At 36.9% G+C, this 7,394-nt stretch overlaps 1 long non-coding RNA gene across 1 annotated transcript; it reads left to right on the forward strand.

The window, feature by feature from the left end:
- The first annotated feature begins 4,492 nt into the window (after positions 1-4,492).
- LOC144562264 (uncharacterized) lies at positions 4,493-5,151 on the forward strand. The gene is made up of 2 exons (XR_013514030.1): positions 4,493-4,606; positions 4,700-5,151. It is a non-coding gene; the product is annotated as an uncharacterized LOC144562264 (long non-coding RNA).
- The last annotated feature ends 2,243 nt before the right edge of the window (positions 5,152-7,394 follow it).

Genomic DNA, 7,394 nt, shown 5'->3' on the forward strand with positions numbered 1-7,394 from the left:
TTGGATCCACGAGCCTGTTTGGCAGAGACTCCAGAGTTGGAGATGGTTTTGTTACATAGCCGTTTAGGGCATATATCTTTTACTGTGCTTGGAAGGCTGTATCCCAAGTTGTACTCTAAGTGTAGTAAGACTAAACTAGTATGTGATGCATGCGAGTTTGCTAAGCACACCAGAACAATGTATCCCTCTTTTGGTAATAGAAGTTTTTCTTGCTTTGATATTGTTTATTCTGATGTTTGGGGGCCCTCGAGAGTTACTACTCTATCTGGTTCAAGGTGGTTTGTCACCTTTATTGATTGTTATAGCCGAATGACTTGGCTGTACCTGTTGAAGAGTAAAGAGGGAGTTTTGGAGTGTTTCAAGACTTTTCACAAGATGGTGGAAACCCAATTTGAGAAGAAAGTGAAGGTGTTACGCTCAGATAATGGCACAGAATACACCAACAGGGCAATGCAAGACTTCTTGCGAGGTAATGGTATTATACATCAAACTACATGTGTGAATACACCTGAACAAAATGGTGTTGCAGAAAGGAAGAACAGGCACATCTTGGAAGTGACAAGGTGCCTTCTCTTTGCCATGAATGTTTCGAGGTACCTTTGCGGAGAAGCAGCGCAGACTGCTACATATTTGATCAACAGAATGCCTTTGAGAGCGGTGGACTTCAGTACACCACTTGAAATGCTCACAGGGACCACCTCATTTAAGGTACCCCCCAAAAAGTTTGGTTGTGTGTGTTTTGTTCATAACACAACTCCAGGTATTAGTAAACTTGATGCGAAGGCCCACAAATGTGTGTTTGTTGGGTACTCCAGTGGAAAAAAGGGGTATAAATGTTATGACCCTGTGAAAAAGAGGATGCTGGAAAGCATGGATGTGACATTTCGAGAAACAGAACCCTATTTTACTCTCTCCGATGCACAATCCAATACATCTTCAGTCCCATTTCATGATCTTCTTGAGGTGGTCGTCACCCATTCCTCAGACCGAGTTGGTCGAGAGGGGGAGAGTAAGGAATCTGACAACAGTATAGCCGATGATACTACGATCGGCCTGAGTCCAACAGAGACAGATCTGGACTCAAGCATGAACCAAAGCCTACCACCTCCTAATAGGCAGATCAACAAGGTTTACACTCGAAAACCTCGTCATGAGAACGTTGAGCAACCTCCGGTCCAAGGTCAATACCAATTACTTGCTCCTGTCGACGGCTCGCCCACACCACAACCTTCAGGTAACTCACAGTTACCCTCAGGTACTCCTCTTTTATCTGATCTCGATCTTCCTATTGCATTGCGCAAAGGAGCTCGGTCAACTGTCTTAAAGAAAGGGGAAGATGCCTTAACATCACATCCTATCTCTCACTATGTCTCATTTGAGACACTTTCCCCGACTTACAAAGCCTTTGTAACCTCCTTACACTCTAACTCTGTTCCATGTGATTGGAGGAAAGCAATGCAGGACCCAAAGTGGAAGAAGGCAATGTTCGAGGAGATGAGAGCATTAGTCAAGAATGACACCTGGGATATGGTCCCTAGACCGTCCAACAAGAACACTGTAGGATGCAAGTGGGTATACTCGACAAAATATACTCCAGAGGGAAAGGTGGACAGATTCAAGGCCAGATTGGTGGCGAAGGGCTACACACAGACATATGGTGTGGATTATGAGGAGACCTTTGCTCCAGTGGCTAAAATGAATACTGTTAGAACCCTCATCTCGTGTGCGGTAAACTTTGGGTGGGATTTGTGTCAGCTGGATGTTAAAAATGCATTTCTTCATGGTGACCTAAAGGAAGAGGTATATATGGAGATCCCACCTGGTTTTGACAATGAACAACTGAAGGGTAAAGTGTGTCGTCTGAAGCGCTCCCTGTACGGGTTGAAACAGTCACCACGAGCCTGGTTTGACAGGTTTTATATGGCAATGAAGAAACTAGGCTATCAGCAAAGCAGTGCTGATCACACTATGTTCATCCAAAGGAAAGGAGAGAAGATTTGCATTCTGGTTGTGTATGTGGATGATATAGTATTAACAGGTAATGATCCTGTTGAGATGAAGAGGCTTAAGGCCAGCTTAGCCACAGAGTTTGAGATGAAAGACCTGGGTGAATTGCGCTACTTTCTAGGCATTGAGGTTGCTCGTTCAACAAAAGGGGTAGTTCTCTCACAGCAAAAGTATGTTCTAGATCTGCTGAGAGACACTGGGATGCTTGGGTGTCGACCTGTCAATACACCCATAGACCCTAATAATAAGCTGAAGGGAGAAATATGTGATCAAGTAGATAGAGGACAGTATCAGCGCCTAGTAGGCAGACTAATCTACTTGGCACATACTCGACCCGACATTGCATACGCTGTGAGCGTAGTGAGTAGATATATGCACGACCCTAGAGTTCCACATCATGAGGCCGTGTATCAGATCCTGAGGTATCTCAAGAGTTGTCCAGGAAAAGGTGTGCTATTCAGTAAGAATGGGCACACTAGGATTGAAGTATATACAGATGCCGACTGGGCAGGGTGTCTTGATGATAGGAAGTCAACTTCAGGCTACTGTTCATTTGTTGGGGGTAATCTGGTTTCTTGGCGAAGCAAGAAACAGAATGTGGTAGCAAGGTCCACTGCAGAGGCTGAGTATAGAGCTATGGCCCAAGGTGTGAGTGAAGGGTTGTGGTTACGAAGATTGTTATCGGAGTTGGGGTTGTTGGAGAACAAACCCATAATGTTGTACTGTGACAACAAGGCGGCTATAAACATAGCAAACAACCCAGTACAACATGATAGAACTAAACATGTGGAGATTGACCGACACTTTATCAAGGATAAACTTGACGAGAGCATTATATGTATGCCTTTCGTTCGAACCAAGGAGCAAATCGCTGATATCTTCACAAAAGGGTTGAGTGTTACGGACTTCTCCAATGTAATAGGCAAGATGAGCATGATCAATATCTATGCATCATCTTGAGGGGGAGTGTTGAATATTGTATAGTTAGATAAGGGTATTTAGGTAAAAATGTGAATATAATAGTTATAGGGACTAAAGTGTAAGATTGTGTGTATATGTAGACAGACCTAAATCAATGAAATCTACGAAGTTTTCAACTCACCGTAACTTTACCATCTAAACTATATAGAAAATCATTTATAAGCTCAGAAATTTTGAAAATAAATGGGGGTCACCCCTTTCGCTCCATGTAGATCCGCCCTTGTGTAGAATACTGGTCTAAATTCACATATTTGCTTTCACTGAGCTGGTAACTACCATGGCACTATGCCTAGTTACATATATGGATTATATTTAACATTTTATTTCAGATTATCTTGATGGATGTTTTGTCAAGGAATGTTCACTTCTGGCAATTTTTGCTTCCCAGGAAATAACTGGTGGTGCATCTTATTCTGACAAATGCTGATGATCTTTTGCAACTGAGTAGAAAGAATGACTATCTCTAAAACTGGCTAATCCAGCTAGAGATACCATATTGCACTTCACTTGCTTCTTATAGCAGCCTTTCTATTCCAAGTCTGCATAGCTTCACTCGAATTATTGGAATAGTTCAGAAAATATAGTAATAAAGGAAGGGTATTTCTGGAAAAAGATTTTTTTTGTAAAACCTTCGCAAAAGCTGCAAAGCATTGAGGTGGAATAGAACTCTCGATCTTTTGGTAACCAACAATCCTAGGACTTTTTTCCTAACCAATTGTGCTACCTCCCATTTCAGAAAAAGAAAAAATTAGTAGGCATAATAAAGGCAAGGGGTGACCTGGACTTATTTAGGTCCATGACTTCTGGTTTCTCTACTTGATCTCTAGCGTGGCTCTCTTCTTATTTACCAGCTATGCATTATACTGTACTAATATATTATATACATATGACTACAAAATCTTTTAATTCTGTGTTTGCTTTCAGTATATCCTTTCAAATTCATGGCCGAGCACTCAAAAGCAGAGCTTTGTAGATTTGATTTTCCTGAATATTTTAATTCTGAACCAACAAAGTTCCTGTTTATTATATTTTAATTTACTTAACCATAACTTTTCTGACGATGTTACATAGCGCAATACCACGAAAAATGGTTATGCTTACTGTATCTAAATTGCGAATTGCTGAGTAAATGAAATATGTGTAATAAATTCAAGAATAAGCTCGTCATAAATTCTTTTAAGGAAAAAAATGAGTAATTTTATTTTTACTACTTGACTGCCAAATACAGAATTCGGACTAATCTGTGCCAATGTTGAAGTGCGAAGCATATGCGCACTAAAGTTGCACTGAGTGAGTTGCCAGTGAATTGAAGATAATTACAGATTCACCAGTGGATTCATAAGTGGATATCAATCAACCTTACAAGTGTATTGCAATTTTGCATTAGATTGCAATATTGCAACAGTGTACCATGATGAATTTGGACCTAGCTATAAATAGGCAAGAATATTCTGTCTACTCATTAGAAATTAAAACCAAGCACGCGATTCTCTTCAATGCTCTACATCATAGCTAGTGCAATTTGTCGAATTCATTATAAATAGGATGCGTAGTTTGCATTTCTGACATGAGAAATAGAATAAGACGAGCTCTTGATTCCTTCAGAAGTTCTTCTAAGGTATAAACATGCAGTTCATGAAATCCTTATTTTTCTTTTCAAGCATGTGCTTGTACTTTGTACCAATAGTTAACATTATCTTGCTATACACAGAATGAAGGTTGTCATAATTTCCGTAATGTTGGTTCTGGTGATGAGCTCTTGCACAGGAGCTCTGAGGAAAATAATAAAAGATGAACCTCACAATTTCTTGACCGGAAAAACGGTATCAGAAAAATATTCCCAGATTGATGGAAATAGGCCAAGTCCTAATCCGAATGACCACCATTCGATTTCGCCACTATGTTTTTCTTGCTGCCTCAAAAATGGATGCAAAGAATGTGTTTGCCCAAAGTAGGAAGTGATGAATATCATGTGAAATGTGCATGGGTATGCCTTGACTGTAGTTGTTGTATGATAATAATAAGGAGAATATGTATTCCATGTATAGTTAATCTTAGATATGATACATATTTGCAATATAAGAAAATAAAAAATGTAAATTATTATACCTAGTCCAAACAGATGTTGGAGACTCGAGTTAAAATAATTGCAACTCAAACAAAGACAATGTTCTTTGTATAGGAGGTTGCAAGTTCGAAAAAAAAAAAACCTTCACTTAAAAAAAAAAAGAAAAATCTTGGACTAGTGAAGGCTTTGGTAGAACTTTTTTTTTATTAACTTTGCCTTTTTCCCATTAATAAAACAAGTTTGTACACGCATAACTTGATAAAAGGAGATATTGAGGGGTTCGGCTGGAGCCTCTCCTTCACAGTTAGAACTTAGAACTGACAATTTGGGCCCAATTAGCCCAATCAGAAAAAACAATTTGGGCTTACAGGAGCAACGCTTCGCGCGTAGGCATCTTAGTTCCGTGTATGGTGTCAAAACCAAGCCGAATGGGGCCTTGGCCCTTGGGTGCTATGTTACCAATCGATTTCTTTTTTTTAGAATATAAAAAAATAAAATTGTACAAGTAATAAGCAGATGGAGAAAAACTCAGAAACTAGCAAAACGAATCCCCGGTCAGCATTTAAAGTTGGACCGATTTGAAATACTGACGAAAGCAATGGTTTAAAATGTGATTTTGTTTATACATGTGAAAGATTACTGTATCCTACAAATATAATATGCAATTGCATATGTAATATTATATACAGACTTATATATGTGAGTTTTAAAATTAATTGTTAATATTCACGGTGAATTCTTACAGTTATGATATATAAATCAACAAACTAATGCTTAGAATCATGAGTTATGACAATATTCAATCTAGGAACAATATCAATGGAGCGTATTGTAAGGAACTAGAAAGTCCATGATAATATAATAATTAAAGTCCATGAAACGAAATTTCAAATTTGAGTTGAGATAGATTTTGGCATGGACGGTGTCGCACGTAGTATTATGTATCTGTATTTGCATATGCTACTGTATATTTAAATCTGTATATATGTACTTCATGATATTTTGAACGCGGCAATAGAATGCATACACAAATAAATAAATAAAAAACTAAAAAAATAGCAAAATGCATGCATCATGGATCAGTGTTTTAAATTTGACCGATCGATTTGAAACACTAACAGAGAACTGCGGTTTAAATTTGACTAATTTAAGTTTGGTCGATTTTTTTTCATTCATAATATTTAAGAAAAATTCAGCATTGCATGAATTTTTCACAAGGTTCTAAATAGTGCGCTATAGTGCTGCTATAGTGTTTTCGGACCATAAAAGATATAACGCTATCGGCGTTATAGCGCACTATTCCGCACTATAATGGCGCTATTTGAGTATAGCGCTGTTTTTTTAGCCAGTCCGCTAGGACGCAATAAACGCTATTTAAATCTTTGATTTTTCAAATCACATTTCATACCCCAAACATTGTATTATTCAATATAAATTAATTTGTTGACCATTAATTATAACTTTAAATTAATTTGTTGACAAGTGATTAGTGTGATAATTAATTAATTTAATCCATATATATATTAATATGTAGGCCGAATAAATCCAACAGAAAAATACAATGAAAGATCTGAATTTAAAAATGCATACTTTTCAATAGAAAACATTTTTATCATATTATGATTCAATTTCAGAAAATTCACAAAGAGATCTACATGAATTACCGATTAAAATTGTAACCATTATTTTCGAATTGATCCAATAAAGATCGTCTAAGCCTAAATAATTGAGTTGAAAATTCTAAACTTCGGCAAGTATACATTTTTCTTTTATTTAAAAATGACCCTTAAATAATTAATTTATTGGAGGCCAATAAAATATTTATTTATTGTGAACAAATTAATTTATTTTATTATTTTTTGTATTTATTTTCAGTAAAAAAAGGTAGAACGCCAAATTATTCAATGTTCCTTGTCAGGAAGATGCTGAATAATTGAGTGTCAGAGGGAGACTACATTATATGGAAGTTTAATTCATAAATTTTTGTGTTTAAACAAGAAAAGTGGAGAGCGCAAAAAAAAAAAAAAAAAAAAAAAACAAAAGAGAAGAAAACAAAGAATATAAAAAGAAAGAAAGAGAGAGACAGAAAATGGAGATTCTGTAAACAAGAAAATGGAGCGGAAGCAACTAAAAATATGCTTTCAAGTAGCTTTTTTTCCCTCCGCATGCAATAACCACAGTAAAAATGTAAAATCGTAATTTGGAGGTAGTTTTTCACTACATGGTGATTCTAATAATTCCACGAATTCCTGTGAATATAATAATTACCCATAGCAATAGCATATCTTTAATTATGCCCCATTAGTATAAAAGAATATTATTTTTTATTTTAACCTTA

This window comes from Carex rostrata, chromosome 11, assembly GCF_964058835.1.
Source record: "Carex rostrata chromosome 11, lpCarRost1.2, whole genome shotgun sequence".
In the NCBI taxonomy this organism is placed as follows: Eukaryota; Viridiplantae; Streptophyta; class Magnoliopsida; order Poales; family Cyperaceae; genus Carex; species Carex rostrata.